Genomic DNA, 21,247 nt, shown 5'->3' on the forward strand with positions numbered 1-21,247 from the left:
GCGTTGCTTTCTTTTATTAGAAGTTCTTTGTATTTCTACACTTTATCTTTGTCTTCATCATGACAGCAGACACCACACCGTTTTTTTCTTAATTTTTGCCTCGCAATTGTTTTAAGGAGCCTTTCTGTCAGCTTTAACATCCTGCCCATGTGACCCATGATCCTGCCCCATCTGTCTACATCCTGCCCATATTTCCTATGATCCTGTCCCATCTGTCACCATATTGCAACTTTCCGCTTTCAGTACAAAAAAAAAGTAAAAAAAAAAGTTTCTCTTTACCTTGTTGCGGTTTAGCGTCACCGCCTCCCCCATCCATTTGAGATGTGGACTCGCCTGTGCATGACAGTGATGTCATACATTGCCGATGTGCGCGCCGACGTCAGCTGCCGGGTTGTGATTGGTTGGTGGCTTTTAACTATTACCGTGCAGGAACCAGATTTTAACTGAACCAGCAGGATCCTGCCCCTAGAGCTGGTGAGTAGAGGGTGGCCTGGTTCGGGCCCCTCTCTGTCAGCAGGTCCCATAATCCAGTAAGTAACATTAGAGGGGAAGATACCATGCAACAATGTTAAGAAAGAGGGGTCGAGGGAAAACTAGCGGCAATGTCAAAAAAGAGATATCCAGGGAGACAGTATACTGGATGCTGCAACTTTAAATCAGATAGCTTATGTATCTGTATATAATAATAAAATGGGTAGATTATTGAATAAATGATGGGATTGTGTTTGATGCCTTTTTATATATAGTGTATCAAGTGACAAGCACTGATCATATTGAGACTGGTGGTCCACTCCTGCACATGGGCGCACTAAGGGGATTCAACTTCTCCCCTGTGGGTCAGTCCTAGCCTGTCCTCTGCAGCAAAGGCCATTTCCTCATATAGCAGTGTAACTTAGTATAAAAAGCAGAGTGCCATTAGGGAAGTTCTAAAAAGCATGACTTTCTCCAAGTCTGTCCTTGGAAGCCCTATTTCGTTTGTTTTCATAGGTAGTGGATCTATGAGCCTCAAGTCTATGAATTTTGGATGGTGTCGAAGACCTTAGGTGTCAGAGACACCTTTTTACATGAACTGTGATTAGTACTGCCACTGTCACTTATATCCCTTTACTTGAATGATGAAGTAAATCTATGTATGTAGTAAAATATTATTTTAGTTGTAGTGTCCTAGTATATTATGAAAGGTTACTTAAATGATGAACTGAGGAGTTACTTGTTTACTTTTAAATACTATGTACCTACCAAAAAAATTACTGTAATAAACATCCAGCAGAGTCAATTATGCAACTGTTTTGTATACAGCAAAACTCACTTTTTCTTGGTTTGGAGTTGTCAAATAAAATAACATAATATAAAACTGAGCAAATATTCCTTTTGGCAGAACATATTCCAATGTTTATGACGAGTTTGTCAACGTGGACATGGAGACATAAATTGCTGAAAATAACACAATCTGCTGTACTGAGAGTAACTGAGAGGCTATGTGCCCACGATGCAGAAATGAAGCAGAAAATTTCTGCAGCATTTCTGCATCTCCCTGGCAGAAAAAACGCATGCAGATTGTGCATGCGTTTTTCCTGTAGAATACATGCGGATCCACATGCGGATTCACATGCGTTTCCGCATGCAGATTGTCAAGCACTTTCCAGGCGATAGCATCACTTGGAAAGTGCTTGACAACTAGGTCACACTATATAAATCCATGCAAACAGCATGGATTTATACAGTGTGAACCGTAAAAATTAAAACAAATAAAGCTATACTCACCCCCGAGGCCCCGGTGTGTGCAGCAGCGCTCGTTCCTGTCTGGTTCCCGGCTGCCGGCATATCGCGAGACAGAGCGGTGAAGGGCCTGCGGTCACATGACTGACGTCACCGCAGGTCCTCAAGCGATGCCGGTATTCAGAGAAAAGCCTTCGGAAAGGTGAGTATAAACTTTATTTGTTATTTTATTCTTTTTTTACAGGTACAATGGTACCCAGGTCTGGATGAGAGTCTCCTCTCCTCCAGAACTGGGTACCATCCGCACATAGAGACGCATAGAAGCCGCTTGTACAAATGTACAGTCGCGGTTTCTATGGGTTTCAATGCAAGTCAATGGCGGGAGTTCCGCTGCGCTTCCGCAAAATTAAATGACATGCTGTGGATTTTTGTACGCAGCATAAACGCTGCGGAAAAATCCGCAGCATGTGCATAGAACATGCGGAATCCCCTTGGGGACCATGGGGTGCGGATTACCTAGCGTTTCACAAGCGTTTCCGCTGCGGAAATTCCGCAGCATAAACGCTTGAAAAACTCTACGGGGGCACCCAGCCAGATAGATATCTTTAGGTAGATTATCAGCCTAGTTTCAAATCAATTCTATATGCTCTCATGGCTGCACTGTACTGTACCATGCATTATATATATATATATATATATATATATATATATATATATATATATATATATATATATATATATATATATATATATATATATATGTGGCACCCCAGGGGTCTGGTTTCCACAGTAACGGCAATGTTATGTCTGAGAGCAGGTGGGAGGTCTCTTGGTCAGGGATCCTGTGCATGCCACACCTCCTGCCCAGTCCTGGGAGGGGAAGAACTTCCCCTATATAAACCTAGGGCTGAGGCAGGGTTAGTGAGTAGAGAAGAAGTAGAGACAGAGAAGAGAAGCAGATATAGGAAAGAACATCAGGAGCTCTGTGGGAGCAGTGCTACAAGGAGTCAGGGGCTGGCAGCTGCAGAGCTCGCCCTGACTGAGAAGTTATCACCGGACCCGGAGTCCGAGGCTGTGGGGACTAACTCCTATCCAGCAGCAGAAACCGACCGGCAGGGGATTGCAGGTCCTCTGGCCCAGAAACCCGAAGGCACGGTCACACGCGTGGGACCAGCACCGCCGTCGTGGAGCGGAAGCTACTAGAAGGCCCCGAGTCACCGGCCATACGGGTGAGCACCACACGCTACACTCAGGGACGTGGGCTACTTATACCCGCTTCTAGCAAGGTAGCCAGAAGAGTATCGTTAGTTTGGGAGGCCTACAACTCCGCCTGGCCAGGGGAGATCCCATCTGCTCAAGGACTGACCAGGCCCCAATCGCTAGCCAGTACTCCGGGAGGGTCTATCGTTGTCACCAGTAAAGACCCTGAACTACACCGTACCGTCTCTGAGTGGTTCCTGCTACCCCCATCATCCACGTCGGCTGCCCTGAGGCCATACCCCTCCCGTTGGGGGTTATACTATCACGCTGCACAATCCTACCACCGGCCTCAGCGGTCTGCCCTGCAGCAGCAGCTCCTTAGCTGTACTCAACGGGTGGCGTAGTCGTCCAACATCTACCGCTAATACAGCGCCACTTAGTCTGACTCCCTGGGCACGGACCGGATCACCGCCACGAGACTACAACCCTCAAGAGATCCGGCTCCGGGTAAGCTCCCGCATGCGCAACGCAGCGCGACACAGGCCCAGGGGCGCGTCAACTTTTGGCGTAGTCGGCAGGATTTCGTGCCCGCAACCACCGGGTACTGCGTGCCTGAAAAAGACTGTTCAAACTTACCTGTGGTGAAGATTCCCGCCATCCGGCGCCATCTTCCGCTTCCTTCCCGCCATCGGTGGAGTTTTCCCGCCATCCGGCGCCATCTTCGGCCTTCTTCCCGCCATACGTGGAGTTTTCCCTCCATTGGACGCCATCTTGAGGACGCCGCGTGGGAAGAAGAGGGGCGTGGACTCCGAAAGCGCGCGAGAACTGAAGCCCCGCCTCACGTCCGGACGTTGCGTAAGGTCCTGGAAGGAGCCCAGCAGACGCCGACGTCACAGGAGCGCGACGGAAGGTCCTCAACCCTGACGATCCACTGCGGAGCCGCGGCCTACGGAAGAGGATCATCGCAAGGTAGGCCACGGTGCACTAGGGGGGAGAAGGATGTCGGATACGGAGGAGAGCTTCACCGCTTCAATCCCCGCCAGCGCCACCGCTGTTGTGGTCATGCCTTTCACCATGAACTATATCCCGGGGGCAGCCTGGCTACCCCAGTACTCAGGGGAGTCACATACCCTGAATGACTTTAAAGAAAAGCTGGATAGCCTCTTCCAGGTGTACCCCCTCACAGAGGAGCAAAAAGTGAGCATCCTGGTGGCCCAATTAACCGGAGCAGCCCAAAGGGAGGTAAAGTCCTGGCCACCTGGGGGGAGGACTGTCGCAGGGATACTAACCCGGCTGAGGGACACCTTTGATACCCGCACCTCAGCCGAGATCAAGCTTAGATTCTACGGGTGCAAACAGCGGGCACATGAGAGTATAAGGGACTATGCCCTGAACCTACAAGAGGCCCTGAGAGCCATTAAGCAGACCGACCCTGATGGCGTGGGAGACGAGGACAGGCTGTTGACTGAACAATTTATAGAGGGTTTATATTGCAATGCCCACCGAACCCAGTTGCGGGCAATGGCCTTACAGGACCCTCATCTGGGATTTGCACAGTTCAAGGACAGAGCCATCCGGGTGCTTCGAGAACCGGCACCAGGTGGCGTTGTGACCCCCAGACGCCCCACTACCACTTACCACCAGGAGGCGGCGCCCTTGTCGGCAGGGCCTGTGGGAGCTGATGCGCAGGCTTTGAACAATGACCCGGCTCCAGACCTGCACCATCAGGTCCAAGAGCTAGCTAAAAGCGTTGCTGCGCTAACCCGAACTGTGCAGTCTTTACAGGTTTCCACTCCAGGGAAGATCCAGCTGGCATCCGGACCGGAGGACATCCCATGGCGTCGACCAAGGAGGACCCCACCGGCCAGAGGAAGACCCAGCGACCGATACAACGAGGACGGACGACCCATCTGCCGCCGCTGCAATCAACCCGGACATATGGCAAGGTACTGTCCTTTAAACTGGCACAACCTGGGGTAGAGGGCCAACACCCAGGAAAAAGATCACCAGGCCCATCGAACTGGCGCGACAAATATGTGGGAGGACGTCCAGTCTTACCCGTGGTACTGGATGGCATTCCTATCAGTGCCCTACTGGACACCGGGTCACAGGTCACCACCATCCCGTACGTGCTCTTCAAGCAGTACTGGAATGACTCAGATATCACCCGCTACCCTGATGACGACTTGAGTATCATCGCCAGCAATGGTCAGCCCGTGCCACAGATTGGATTTAAAGAGGTGACCATTAAAATCGGTAGAGTCGAACTGGCAGCACAGGGACTGATCATTGTAGACATTGACAAACACGAGAGTCACCCAAAGATAACTCTAGGAACTAATGTAATTGAAAATTGTCTTGCAGAGGTGATTTTCCTTTTACAGCAGGTTGCCAAGAACGCCAGCTCCGGCCAGCAGCGAGTGCTCCAGAAAGAGATCCGGGCACTGATGCGACGGCAACAGCTAGAACTCTCCGGTGGTGAGATTGGTAGCGTGCGAATGTGTGACCCTTTCCCTATTGCCATGCCCCCGAAAAGTGAAATGATGATTTGGTGCCGGGCAGCTATTGGTCTGAGAGGTAGAGATTACCAGGCAATGGTAGAACCAGTTTACTCAGACAGTAGGCCCACCATTTTGACAGCACGGGGGGTGGTCAATGTACGCCATGGGAGGGTGCCCGTTCGCATAATAAATATCGGGAAGAGGGAAGTGTACCTGCCCCGGTATGCCACGCTAGCCAAATTGTATACCATCAATCAAGATTCCATACAGTCCGTAGAACCCTTGCCTCCATCTTCCCCGGAGGAAGGTAACGGCTCTCAGAAAACAATGGAGGACTGGTGTCAGCAACTACATTTGGGTACTGACTCCACTCCCTCACACCAGAAACAGGGAGTCTATCGGGTGGTGCAAGAGTACGAGAGAGTGTTTAGTAAACACCCGTTAGACTTCGGGCGAGTCAAGGGGGTAGAACACCACATCCCCACGGGAGACCATCCTCCCATAAAAGAGTGGTATCGACCCGTACTCCCTGCACACTACCAACACGCCAAGGGGATGCTTAGAGACATGAAGGAGGCTGGGGTGATCAGGGATAGCTGTAGCCCCTGGGCAGCTCCACTAGTCTTAGTCAAAAAGAAAGACAACACCATGAGGATGTGTGTAGATTACCGGAAAATCAACCGTATCACACACAAGGATGCGTACCCCTTACCAAGGATAGAGGAGTCTTTGGCTGCTTTAAGATCTGCTAACTTCTTCTCTATCTTGGATCTCACTAGCGGGTACTGGCAGGTTCCTGTAGCAGAGGCGGACCGGGAGAAGACCGCATTCACCACCCCGATGGGACTTAGCGAGTTTACCTGCATGCCGTTTGGACTCTGCAATGCACCAGGAACCTTCCAACGATTAATGGAGTGTTGTCTGGGCCACAGAAACTTTGAGACGGTCCTGTTGTACCTGGACGATGTCATCGTATATTCCAAGACGTATGAGGACCACCTGAAACACCTGGCGGAAGTGTTCGAAGCTCTGGCAAGCTACGGCCTAAAGGTGAAACCCTCCAAGTGTCACCTCCTGAAACCAAAGGTGCAGTACCTGGGACACGTGGTGAGCGCTGATGGAGTGGCTCCCGACCCTGATAAGATCACCGCAATTAAGGAATGGCCAAGTCCCTCCAGTGTAAAGGAAGTGCGGCAGTTCCTCGGGTTGGTAGGCTATTAACGCAGATTCATCCCCGGTTTCACCAAAAAGGCAGCTCCTATGCAGGACCTCCTGATAGGCCAGTCCCGGAAGGCCAAGAACCAGAAGCCACCCTTCAGATGGGAGAAGTTAGAAGAAGAGTCCTTCCGCCAGCTGAAGATGGCCCTCACGGGGGATGAAATCCTGGCGTACCCTGATTACAGCCAGCCCTTTATCCTCTACACCGACGCAAGTAACATCGGGCTAGGAGCCGTGCTGTCCCAGATCCAGCAGGGGAAAGAACGAGTAATCGCTTACGCCAGCCGAAAACTGCGACCCACCGAAAGAAACCCTGAGAATTATAGCTCATTTAAGCTAGAGTTCCTGGCAGTGGTGTGGGCAGTCACCGAACGCTTTAAGCACTACCTCGCTTCTTCCCGGTTCACCGTGTACACGGATAACAACCCGTTGACACACCTGGACACTGCAAGACTCGGTGCCCTAGAGCAGAGATGGATGGCCCGTCTGTCCAACTACGAGTTCACAATCAAATGCCGGGCAGGACGCTCCAATACCAACGCGGACGCCCTGTCCAGGATGCCAAACCTACCGGACGTAGGAGAAGATCCAGAGGGACTGGAAGAAGTCGAACTCCCCGCGTTCCACCGTCATGGGACTATCCAGTATTCCCATCGGGTAAGGAGTAAGCAAGCTGCTACGTTTAACCCCTTGCCTCACTACAACTGGGAGGAAACGCAAGACAGTGACCCTGCCGTCCGGCTGGTGAAGGAGATGCTGACTCGGCCAGAGGCTCGCCTTGACCCAGACGCTCCGGAGGAAGCCAAGCAACTGTGGGCTGAGAAGAGTCGACTGTTCCTTTACAAGGGGAAGTTGTGCCGCAGAATGGTTAACTCCCGGACGCATGAACTAATCTGGCAAGTAGTGGTGCCAAGAAGAGACGCAGCTATGGTGATGGAAGCATACCACGACGGGGCTGGACACTTCGGATGGAAGAAGCTGGAGTTCCTGCTGCGTGGGCGGTTCCACTGGGTAGGCATGAGGGGAACCATCGAGAGGTGGTGCAGAGACTGTGGCCCGTGCAACCTAAGAAGGAAGGACCGTGCCAGCCAGAAGACTCCCCTGCAGTCCATCGTCACCCGGCAGCCGTTGGAACTGGTAGCCTTGGATCATGTAAAACTGACCCCAAGCAGAAGTGGCTACGTCTACGCGTTAACCATTGTGGATCATTACTCCCGGTTCTTGGTTGTCGTCCCCGTTAAGGACTTAACGGCTCAAACAGCAGCTAGAGCCTTCCAGCAGCACTTCTGCCGTCCACACGGGTACCCGGACCAAGTGCTGACGGACCAGGGACCTGCCTTTGAAGCGGAGGTCTTCCGGGAATTCTGCAATCTGTATGGCTGCCGGAAGATAAGGACGACACCCTATCATCCGCAAACTAATGGACTTTGTGAGAAAATGAACCAGGTGGTAATGGATCTCCTGAAAACGTTGCCCCTGGAAGAACGCAGTCTGTGGCCTGAGAAGCTGCCCGATCTAGTGGACCTATACAACCACATCCCGGTAGGTTCCACCAACTGTACCCCGGCTTACCTAATGAGGGCGAGACCTGGTAAGTTACCTGTTGACCTGGAAATGGGAGTCCTGACACCCGAGGACACTTCACCAGAAGCAGACTGGGACACAGAGAGGCAGCAGCAGTACCGGAAAGTACAGGAGAGCGTGGAGCGAAGTCTCTGTCAGGCTAGGGAAAGACAAGAGAAAACTTACAACCAGTATGCTCCCGCTGTTCCCCTGGTACCCGGAGAGCAGGTCTTGAAGAGGAAAAGACGGCTCCACAAGTTGGACGACCAGTGGGAGAAGGACCCGTACACCGTACTGCCCTCAAGCCACGAGAACCCGAAAGTCTGTACCATCAGTAAAGACGGAGGGGAGACCATAGCCATTGTATCCCGGGATCACCTGAAGAAGTGTCCTGAACAGCTACGGAACCCTGAAGAGGAACAAGAAGACCATCGACCCGTAGAGGAAAGGGAAGATATGGTTAGTACTGTGCTCGGAGACTTCCCTCGGTCCTGGACTCAAGTCAATGGTGCAGTTGTGGTACCCGTCCTCACGTTCCTCCAACCAGCATCCCAAGTGCCTACGGAGCAACAGGTAGAGCTGGAAGAGCAGCCGGTCCAGGAGGCAGAAGACTCCACACAAGCAGAACAGGAGGATCAACCCTCTGCTTATAGTGAGCCTGCCGTACCCCTAGTGAGTCAAAGAGCCGGTAGACAGCTGCCCAGTTTACCCTTGACAGCTCCTACACCCTGTAGTTCAGGGCTAGACAGTCAGCTCCGTAGGTCCACTAGGGCCACTAGAGGCCAGTTACCCGCACGTTGGAGGATTTGAAGTGTATAAATTGTTTTATTTGTGGTTACCTGTTTTTCTTGTTGCTTGTGTATAATTATGTGTTTCTAGTTATTTATAGGAGTCCTTGGTGGATTTACCGGGAATCCTTTGTGTATAGTTGGAGCGTAACCCAGGACGGACTAAAGACTGTTAAGGACTCGGGGCAGGACAGACCCCTACCTGGTTACGTCTCCCTGTTTTGGTGAAATGGACACCTTGCTTTTCTTCAAAGACTGCACCCGGTTGCGGACACGCCGTAACCATCTTTATGTGTTTTTCTTATTGTATTATTATTGTTTATACCTTGTTATGTTTTTCTAAAAATATGTTTAGTCCCGGAGTACTAAATTTCACTAGGGGGGAATGTGGCACCCCAGGGGTCTGGTTTCCACAGTAACGGCAATGTTATGTCTGAGAGCAGGTGGGAGGTCTCTTGGTCAGGGATCCTGTGCATGCCACACCTCCTGCCCAGTCCTGAGAGGGGAAGAACTTCCCCTATATAAACCTAGGGCTGAGGCAGGGTTAGTGAGTAGAGAAGAAGTAGAGACAGAGAAGAGAAGCAGATATAGGAAAGAACATCAGGAGCTCTGTGGGAGCAGTGCTACAAGGAGTCAGGGGCTGGCAGCTGCAGAGCTCGCCCTGACTGAGAAGTTATCACCGGACCCGGAGTCCGAGGCTGTGGGGACTAACTCCTATCCAGCAGCAGAAACCGACCGGCAGGGGATTGCAGGTCCTCTGGCCCAGAAACCCGAAGGCACGGTCACACGCGTGGGACCAGCACCGCCGTCGTGGAGCGGAAGCTACTAGAAGGCCCCGAGTCACCGGCCATACGGGTGAGCACCACACGCTACACTCAGGGACGTGGGCTACTTATACCCGCTTCTAGCAAGGTAGCCAGAAGAGTATCATTAGTTTGGGAGGCCTACAACTCCGCCTGGCCAGGGGAGATCCCATCTGCTCAAGGACTGACCAGGCCCCAATCGCTAGCCAGTACTCCGGGAGGGTCTATCGTTGTCACCAGTAAAGACCCTGAACTACACCGTACCGTCTCTGAGTGGTTCCTGCTACCCCCATCATCCACGTCGGCTGCCCTGAGGCCATACCCCTCCCGTTGGGGGTTATACTATCACGCTGCACAATCCTACCACCGGCCTCAGCGGTCTGCCCTGCAGCAGCAGCTCCTTAGCTGTACTCAACGGGTGGCGTAGTCGTCCAACATCTACCGCTAATACAGCGCCACTTAGTCTGACTCCCTGGGCACGGACCGGATCACCGCCACGAGACTACAACCCTCAAGAGATCCGGCACCGGGTAAGCTCCCGCATGCGCAACGCAGCGCGACACAGGCCCAGGGGCACGTCATATATATATATATATATATATATATATATATATATATATATATATATATATATATATATATATATATATATATATATATATATATATACAGTGCCTACAAGTAGTATTCATCCCCCTGCAGATTTAGCTGGTTTGATAAGATGCAAATAAGTTAGAGCCTTCAAACTGCAAACGAGAGTAGGTTTTATGAACAGAAGCATAAATCTTACAAACCAAAAAGTTATGTTACTCAGTTGAATTTTATTAAATTTTAAACATAAAAGTGTGGGTCAATTATTATACAACCCCTATGTTTAATATTTTGTGGAATAACCCTTGTTTGCAATTACAGCTAATAATCGTCTTTTATAAGACCTGATCAGGCCGGCACAGGTCTGTGGAGTTATCTTGGCCCACTCCTCCATGCAGATCTTCTCCAAGTTATCTAGGTTCTTTGGGTGTCTCATGTGGACTTTATTTTTGAGCTCCTTCCACAAGTTTTCAATTGGGTTAAGGTCAGGAGACTGACTAGGCCACTCCAACACCTTGACTTTTTCCCTCTTGAACCAGGCCTTGGTTTTCTTGGCTGTGTGCTTTGGGTCGTTGTCTTGTTGGAAGATGAAATTACGACCCATCTTAAGATCCTTGATGGAAGAGCGGAGGTTCTTGGCCAAAATCTCCAGGTAGGCCGTGCTATCCATCTTCCCATGGATGCGGACCAGATGGCCAGGCCCCTTGGCTGAGAAACAGCCCCACAGCATGATGCTGCCACCACCATGCTTGACTGTAGGGATGGTATTCTTGGGGTCGTATGCAGTGCCATCCAGTCTCCAAACGTCACGTGTGTGGTTGGCACCAAAGATCTCGATCTTGGTCTCATCAGACCATAGAACCTTGAACCAGTCTGTCTCAGAGTCCTCCAAGTGATCATGAGCAAACTGTAGACGACCCTTGACATGACGCTTTGAAAGTAAAGGTACCATACAGGCTCGTCTGGAACGGAGACCATTGCGGTGGAGTACGTTACTTATGGTATTGACTGAAACCAATGTCCCCACTTCCATGAGATCTTCCCGGAGCTCCTTCCTTGTTGTCCTTGGGTTAGCCTTGACTCTTCGGACAAGCCTGGCCTCGGCACGGGAGGACACTTTCAAAGGCTGTCCAGGCCGTGGAAGGCTAACAGTAGTTCCATAAGCCTTCCACTTACGGATGATGCTCCCAACAGTGGAGACAGGTAGGCCCAACTCCTTGGAAAGGGTTTTGTACCCCTTGCCAGCCTTGTGACCCTCCACGATCTTGTCTCTGATGGCCTTGGAATGCTCCTTTGTCTTTCCCATGTTGACCATGTCTGAGTGCTGTTCACAAGTTTGGGGAGGGTCTTAAATAGTCAGAAAAGACTGGCAAAAGAGATCTTTAATCCACACATGTGAAGCTCATTATTCTTGGTGCCTGAACTACTTCTTAATACTTTAGGGGGACCAAACAGAATTCTTGTGGTTTGAGGGGTTGAATAATAAATGACACTCTGAATTAACTTTTAACGTTTTAAAAAACAAACAAAAAAAAAAAACAAAAACAAAATTTGCTGCAGTGCATTTCCCACTTCCAGGCTGATCTACAGTACAAATGTCACAATGCCAAGTTAATTCCGCATGTGTCAACCAGCTAAATCTGCAGGGGGTTGAATACTACTTGTAGGCACTGTATATATATACAGTACAGACCAAAAGTTTGGACACACCTTCTCATTTAAAGATTTTTCTGTATTTTCATGACTATGAAAATTGTACATTCACACTGAAGCCATCAAAACTATGAATTAACACATGTAGAATTATATACTTAAAAAAGTGTGAAACAACTGAAAATATGTCTTATATTCTAGGTTCTTCAAACTAGCCACCTTTTGCTTTGATGACTGCTTTGCACACTCTTGGCATTCTCTTGATGAGCTTCAAGAGGTTGCCACCGGAAATGGTTTTCACTTCACAGGTGTGCCCTGTCAGGTTTAATAAGTGGGATTTCTTGCCTTATACGGTAAATGGGGTTGGGACCATCAGTTGTGTTGTGCAGAAGTTTGGTGGATACACAGCTGATAGTCCTACTGAATAGACTGTTAGAATTTGTATTATGCCAAGAAAAAAGCAGCTAAGAAAAGAAAAACGAGTGGCCATCATTACTTTAAGAAATGAAGGTCAGTCAGTACGAAAAATTGGGCAAACTTTGAAAGTGTCCCCAAGTGCAGTTGCAAAACCATCAAGCGCTACAAAGAAACTGGCTCACATGAGGACCGCCCCAGGAAAGGAAGACCAAGAGTCACCTCTGCTTCTGAGGATAAGTTTATCCGAATCACCACCCTCAAAAATCGCAGGTTAACAGCAGCTCAGATTAGAGACCAGGTCAATGCCACACAGAGTTCTAGCAGCAGACACATCTCTTCAACAACTGTTAAGAGGAGACTTTGCGCAGCAGGCCTTCATGGTAAAATAATGGCTAGGAAACCACTGCTAAGGATAGACAACAAGCAGAAGAGACTTGTTTGGGCTAATGAACACAAGGAATGGACATTAGACCAGTGGAAATCTGTGCTTTGGTCTGAGGAGTCCAAATTTGAGATCTTTGGTTCCAACCACAGTGTCTTTGTGCGACGCAGAAAAGGTGAACGGATGGACTCTACATGCCTGGTTCCCACCGTGAAGCATGGAGGAGGAGGTGTGATGGTGTGGGGGTGCTTTGCTGGTGACACTGTTGGAGATTTATTCAAAATTGAAGGCATACTGAACCAGCATGGCTACCACAGCATCTTGCAGCGGCATGCTATTCCATCCGGTTTGCGTTTAGTTGGACCATCATTTATTTTTCAACAGTACAATGACCCCAAGCACACCTCCAGGCTGCGTAAGGGCTATTTGACCAAGAAGGAGAGTGATGGGGTGCTACGCCAGATGACCTGGCCTCCACAGTAACCAGACCTGAACCCAATCGAGATGGTTTGGGGTGAGCTGGACCGCAGAGTGAAGGCAAAAGGGCCAACAAGTGCTAAGCATCTCTGGGAACTCCTTCAAGATTGTTGGAAGACCATTTCCGGTGACTACCTCTTGAAGCTCATCAAGAGAATGCCAAGAGTGTACAAAGCAGTCATCAAAGCAAAATGTGGCTACTTTGAAGAACCTAGAATATAAGACATATTTTCAGTTGTTTCACACTTTTTGTTAAGTATATAATTCCACATGTGTTAATTCATAGTTTTGATGCCTTCAGTGTGAATGTACAATTTTCATAGTTATGAAAATACAGAAAAATGTTTAAATGAGAAGGTGTGTCCAAACTTTTGGTCTGTACTGTATATATATCTGTTTATATATATGTAGTCAGTATATATATATATATATATATATATATATATATATATATCTGTTTATATATATAGTGGCGAAAATATGTATTTGATACACTACCGATTTTGCAAGTTTTCCCACCTACAAAGAATGGAGAGGACTGTCATTTTTATAGTAGGTACACTTTAATTATGAGAGACAGAATCTAAAAATAATAACCAGAAAATCACATTGTATGATTTTTATGTAATTAAATTGCATGAAATAAGTATTTGATCTTTCATCAACCAGCAAGAATTGTGGTTCTCACAGACCTGTTAGTTTTTCTTTAAGAAGCCCTCCTACTCAGCACTTATTACCTGTATTCATTGCACCTGGTTGAACTCTTTATGTAACATCCCAGGCGGTGAGCTGGCAGGGCTTACCATCTCCCACCATGCTAGACCGCCAACTTACCTACCAGTCCAGGTTGTGCACTGTGCTTCTCTGCTTGCTGTGTGCATGTCTTTTGTCTGCTCGCTTAGGACGGTGGTGCTGGCACTTCCTGATTCTTAAAGTAACAATGTGCGCTGTCCTAATGCATCCCCAGCCTATTGCTGTGAGTCACTGGATACTTAAACCTCCTCCACCCAGTAGGAGGTGCCTTAGCAAGACTTTCTTTCACTGTGTTCTTTGCAACTGAGTTGCCATTTCCTGTCCTGCATCTTGTCTGTTTCCGACACCCTAGGGGCTGAGTACCCAGGCCCGTTACATGTGTCTGTGACTTCTAGTCTTTTCCGCTACCCTGGAGGCTGTATGCCCAGGCTCGTTCCTGTATCTCGTTCCAGTGTCAGTTTCTGTCTGAACTGTGTCCTAGCCTGTTACCTGTTTGTCTCTATGTCCGATCCTTCCCTTTTCCTGCAGTGTCTGAACCAGTAACTAACTCCTACTCATTGTCTCTGTACTTCTGTTTGTGAGTTTTGTGTCCACTCGCTACTTCATTGCAAGTACCTTGTGTGTATCTGGTTCTGCTTGTCCCGTTTCTACCTCCTGTGTTTCTAGCTATCTTCCTGTGTTTCCCAGTCTGTTCCATGTGAACAGAGCCCTGTCCTGTCTGCCCGCACTTGCGGCTCTGCTCCGCTTTGCTCCGCTCCGTTTGTCCTCTGCACCTGCGGAGAGGCTCTGCTCCGCTTGCCCTCCGCACCTGCGGCTCTGCTTTGCTCTGCTTGCCCTCCACACCTGCGGCTCTGCTCTGCTTTACTTTCCCTCCGCACCCGCGACTCTGCTTTGCTCCACTTGCCCTCCGCACCTGCGGCTCTGCTCTGCTCCGCTTTCCCTCTGCACCTGCAGCTCTGCTCTGCTCCGCTTGCCCTCTGCAACTGCGGCTCTGCTCTGCTTGCCCTCTGCACCTGCGGCTCTGCTCTGCTCAGCTTGCCCTCCACACCAGCGGCTTTGCTCTGCTCCGCTTGCCCTCTGCACCTGCAGCTCTGCTCTGCTCCGCTTGCTTTCCGCACCTGCGGCTCTGCTCTGCTCCGCTTGCCCTCCGCACCTACGGTTCTGCTCTGCTCCGCTTGCCCTCCGCACCTGCGGCTCTGCTCTGCTCCGCTTGCCCTCCGCACCTGCCGCTCTGCTCCACTTGCCCTCCGCACCTGCCGCTCTGCTCTTGTATCCCAGTCTGTACTGGTCCCTATCCAGCCTGTTTTCCTACCTGCCAGCACCCACCCGTCTGTATACCAGCCGTGCCTGACTGTACCCGTCCGTCTGCACACCAGCCAAACCTGCCCATTCCTGCATTCCCCGGTGTGGGTCAACAGCTGTGACCGGGGTCTGACCTGGATTAGCACCTGGGCCACCTCCCACATCCCTCCTCAGACCACGAAGTCGATTAAGCAGCTGTGTGTTCGTGGTCGGATCTGGCGAGGCCCCTAGTCACGTCCCTCAAGGCACTCCTCAGTACGTGGCCCAGTGGGACCACTAACCACACTCACGCCAGTTAGTCTGGACGCGAGTGTAACACTTTACCTATATAGAAGACACCTGTTCACACACTCAATCACACTCTAACCTCTAAGACCAAACAGCTGTCTAAGGACTCAAATGACAAAATTGTAGACCGGCACAAGGCTGGGATGTGCTACAGGACAATAGGCAAGCAGCTTGTTAAGAAGGCAACAACTGTTGCCTCAATTATTAGAAAATAGAAGAAGCACAAGATGACTGTCAATCTTCCTCAGTCTGGGGCTCAATGCAAAATCCTGCCTGATGGGCTAAGAATAATTCTGAGAAAGGTCAGGAATCAGCCCAGAACTACACAGGAGTTCCTGGTCAATGACCTGAAGAGAGCTTGCACCACAGTCTCAAACATTACTGTTAGTAACACACTATGCCGTCATGGATTAAAATCCTGCCGAGCACGCAAGGTCCCCCCCTTCTCGCCAGCACATGTCCAGGCCCGTTTGAAGTTCACCAATGACCATCTGGATGATCCAGAGGAGGCATGGGAGAAGGTCATGTGGTCAGATGAGACCAAAATAGAACTTTTTGGTATCAACTCCACTCACCCTGTTTGTAGGAAGAAGAAGGATGAGTACAACCCCAAGAACACCGTCCCAACATTGAAGCATGGTGAGATAAACATCACACTTTGAGGGTGCTTTTCTGCAAAGGGGACAGGATGACTGCATCTTATTGAAGGGAGGATGGAAGGCATCATATATCGCGAGATTTTAGCCAACAAGTTCCTTCCCTCAGTAATAACATTGAAGATGGATCATAGCTGGGTCTTCCAGCATGACAATGACCTGAAACACAGCCAGGGCAATTAAGGAATGGCTCTGTAAGAAGCATTTCAAGTTCCTGGGGTGGCCTAGCCAGTCTCCAGACCTGAACTCAATAGAAAATCTTTGGAGGGAGCTGAAACTCAATGTTGCCCAGCGACTGCCCCGAAACCTGAAAGATCTGGAGAAGATCTGTATTGAGGAGTGGGCCAAAATCCCTGCTGCAGTGTGTGCAAACTTGGTCAAGAACTACAGGAAATGTCTCTGATCTCTGTAATTACAGACAAACATTTTCATACCAAATACTAAGTTCTGTTTTTCTATTGTATCAAATACTTATTTCTTGCAATAAAATGCATATTATATATATATATATTGTAAGGCAGCGCTAGTCATCATGCCGGGGGACACTCGCTGCACTGGGTCAATTAAAGCACACCAGCCACGTTTTCCAGTATTTCACAATCCAGCAGTTTATTACACTTCACTACTGTTTATCACCGAGTCCAACTCAGTGGCTCGCCGACATGCACATATAATGTCCAGGAGCCTTTCAAGTGGCAGACAGGCCCACTCGGCTCCAGTTACAGCCTTCAGCAAAGTCACTTATATCAACGTCCATATAATGCAGTGTTTTACCTTTGCCGGGTTTTAGCTTCTTCAGTCAGATTTGTTCTGCCACCACTGTGGCTTTACGGCTTCCCAGATGGGGGTCTCCAGCCCTCGTTCCTTCAAAGGCTACTGGTATGTTTTCTCACCTAACATCCAGCCTCTGCCTTCCAGGACTCTTGCCTTCCAAGCCTCTGGCCCTCCAAGGCTACTGGTATCGCTTACACATAAGGATCCAGCCTCTGCCTTTCAGGCCTCACTAGGCCTCACTAGGCCTCACTAGGCCTCACTAGGCCTCACTAGGCCTCACTAGGCCTCACACTCTTACGGTGTCCCACACGGGGAACAGGCCTCACGCCTTACACACCCTGTCTCAAATCTAACAGGGTTTATATATCCTCTAGTGCACACACACAGGACCTGTGCTGATGTCACAGTCATGTGACCAGTCACCTTTGGGGGAGGTACATGGTTAGCCAAAACACACCCTGGACCATTACAGTAATGCCGCAAGCAGCTGCATTACAATATATATTGTAAGGCAGCGCTCGTCATCATACTGGGGGTAACTCGCTTCGCTGCGTCAATCAATGCACACGTGCAATGTCTTTACGTTTTTTCACACAGTGTTGCAGTTTATTATGGCACTTCATAAACCGCTGTTCACACACAGTTCATCTTAGTCCGCCACCGGCAGGTTTACACACATAAACAATTCATGAGCCAAGTGGCACACCGGCCCACTTGCTCCAGGGTACAGCTTACGGCAAGGTAATAAAGTAGCAATGTTCATATCACAATGTCCATATAGCACCGGGTATTACCTTTGCCGGGTATAGCTGTCTCAGTCCTTTACTCTGCCACCACTGTGGCTCTGCGGCTTCCCAGGTGGGGGTCTCCAGCCGTCGTTCCCTCAAAGGCCACTGACATCCACACAGGATCCAGGCTCTGCCTTCCAGGACTCTTACTCAAGCCGGCTCTCCCTCAAAGGCCACTGACATCCACACAGGATCCAGGCTCGACCTTTCAGGTACCAGGCTTCACTTCAAAGCCGCTGCCTTCCAAGGCCACTAGCATCCGCACAGGATCTAGTCTTTGCCTTCAGGCTGCCAGGCTTCACGGTATCACGGTATCCCACACACATGGGGAACAGGCCTCACGCCTCTCACACCGAACACACCTGTCTCAAATTAAGCAGGTTTATATATGCTGTGCACAGACAGCCACATACTGACAGGACCTTGCTGATGTCACAGTCATGTGATCAGTCAGCTGTGTGTATAGGTCCTGTGTGCTGTCCCAGTCATGTATACAGAGCTTTACTGTGCATGCAGGACCTGGGTGATGTCACAGTCATGTGACCAGTCAGTTAAAGGGGAAAGTACATGGTCCGGTAAACACATCCTGGACCATTTACAGTAATGCTAGCAAGCTGCTGCATTACATATCCCCCCCCTCTGTTCAAACTTGTGGGGTTGAACACATAATATACACAATAACATTATAACCCCCAGCTCACATAGAGACCATGAACTTTACAATTGTGCTACTCAGCCCCTGGAACCTTAGTCAATGACACTAGCCCATTCCTTAGGGACCTACCATTTGTCACTGTCACTGACTTAGCCAGGTCACCTTTCCGGGTCGTAACTTTGTCAGGTCTCCCCCGCTCCCAGCGGTCAGTTGTAACCTTGTCAGGTCTCCCCCGCTCCCAGCGGTCAATCGAAACCCTGTCAGGTCTTCCCCGCTCCCAGCGGTCAATACAGCAGCGCGACTCACATGCCCCGGTATCTAAGGTCCGGTTCAACTCCGTACTGTCCCGTCCTCTATTGGGTCGTTTGTATGGGCTGCTCAAACCGGAGTTACTGGAGGTCTCACTACCTCTAAACCCACACCCACTACTCTCAGGACATCCTAAAAGGTCCCTAACTTCAGCTGTAGCTGTTCTGTTATTTAGGGGGCCCTTTCTCTGTCGGGTCTCACTATTTCTAGACGGCTTCCATCTTCTGCTGCTCAGATAATGCTGTCTATCTACTCGCAGTCTAGCGAGATTCAATTGTTCTACCTCCTGCAGGTAGGTCACTCGGTACTCAATCAGCATGCGTATATATTCTAGGCTTTCTTCTGTTCCTACAGCGGAGAAGGACACCATGCCGTCTTCGTCTGGTATCCAGTCCTGTTGATCACGTGGACTGCTTACTCTCATCACACCAGACTTTTTGACCATCATCTACATGGCTCGACCGCTTCTCCCAATGAGCTTTCTCACCAGAACATGAGGCACCCGGATGACCTCTTCACGCATACTGTGAGCTTTCCTCCTAAGCTCCAGTTGTCTAACGGCTTGCTCCGTCTTCAACCGGAGAAACCGCTTCGTGCGAATACATCGCCAGTGCATATCACTTAGGATCGCCACCCTCTTCACTGTGACTTCGGTCGTGGACAGGACCACCAGCTGTTTAGCTTCTGAGGTCAAGTACACCTTACAGGCTCCCACAGCCTTCTTAAACTCTTCATGCACGGACTCACGGGTGCATTCTTCCCTCAAGTCCTCGGGTACATCTACGAGGCACTTGTACCGAGACGTTTCGGTCTCACCAGTGGTTTCCAGACGATTAACCAGCTCAGGTTTCAGGGACAACTGACTTCCAGCTTCTTCACCCTGGACGCTTCCCCTGAGCTGACTCACAGCTACAACTTCACAACTTTTCGTCTTGACCACCTCCACTTCACCTTTATCTTCCAACACCATACTTTTAGCTCTCCTCAGGTCCACCTTCTCAGGGTCTAAGGGAGTAAGTGCAACTTGTTTGCCTTTTCCCTTCTCCAAGGAGACCTCGTTCACCACGTGACACTTTGCTAGGCGACCTTTGAGCTCTAAAACTTCTCCTTCCAGCTCAGTTACTCGCCTCTCAGCGGCCCGTCTCTGAAGCTCTTCCTGCTTCAACTGCTCTTCCAGCAGCAGAGCTCTCTCAGACCTCTCCGTCTCCAATGTGCCCACTCGGCTCTCAATAGCCAGTCTCTCACGCTTCTCTTGCGTCCACTGGGTTTGTAGCAACTCCTTGAGCTCCCTGATCTCGGCTCTTACTTCCACCGAATCATCCAAGCTCGCATCACTCGAGGAGGTATCTGTTTCACACCTCCCCTCACCAGCGGCCAACTCCTGGCCCTGGTCTGTGGCTTCTCTGACGGACTCCTCCATCTTTTTCCGCTCAGCTTCCATCTTGCTGACTGTTTCTTTAAGGCACGTCTCCGCCCTCTGGAGAGTATCACAGGACATCTGTAGCTCCTTCACCTGAGCTTCCAGATCTAGGGTCTTTCCCCGGAGACCATCATTCTCCTCACGGGTGTCTTGCAGAGTGGTCTCAACCACTTGGCGCACTTGCTCTGCACCCGCCTTATCCTCCTCTAGTTTTTCCTTCACCTTGAGGAGATCCTCATAATCTCTCTTACTCTGTTGCAGTTCCCTACTGCGTTCACCACACACCTTCTTGGAGTCACACAGCTCCTGGTTGAGCTGTTTGCGCAGTCGTTCTAGGATTTGTTCACGTCCAGAAACACCATCCTGCCACGCCTCCTTCTCAAGCTTCAACTGCAAAACCTCTTCCTTGATTTTGCGGCGGTCCTCCTTAATTGCGTAGAACATTTCCTTCCAATGGTTAATTTCCGCGTTGCTTCCCTCCACGTCTCGCTGCCAGTTCCTCATAACCTGGTATATTTTCTGCTGTTCAGACTCCAGGTTCAGCTGGTCTGCGGACACGTCACTCTGACACTGTTGCCTGACAGGCTCCAGTTCCTGGTCATGACTGGCCACCTTCTCTTTCGGGGCTGTCAGATCCTGATCCGTCAGTCTCAGTACCATACCGGAGGTTGCTACTGGAAACGTCACCTCCTCTTCTACCTCTAAAGGAGGATCCACACTTGAAGCATAGGCACACAGTACTACATTCTTTTTATTTTCATTTTCAGCCAAGTCTACAGGAGCAACCTTTTTGTGGCCCTTGCGCCGTCTACGAGATGGGGACTCTCTCACCTCGTCTAGCCCCTCCTGACTGAACTCACTTTTTACTTTCATAGTGTCACAGTCAGCTACGGGGTCTGTGTCACTACCCATGGTGTTGTGGACTAACAGGTCACCTCCCACTTTGACGTCACCCCCTTCTACTGGAGTTACCCCGTTATCAACGGTCAC

Source organism: Phyllobates terribilis, unplaced genomic scaffold, assembly GCF_046119375.1.
Source record: "Phyllobates terribilis strain yellow unplaced genomic scaffold, ASM4611937v1 Scaffold_1__5_contigs__length_1240528914, whole genome shotgun sequence".
In the NCBI taxonomy this organism is placed as follows: domain Eukaryota; kingdom Metazoa; phylum Chordata; class Amphibia; order Anura; family Dendrobatidae; genus Phyllobates; species Phyllobates terribilis.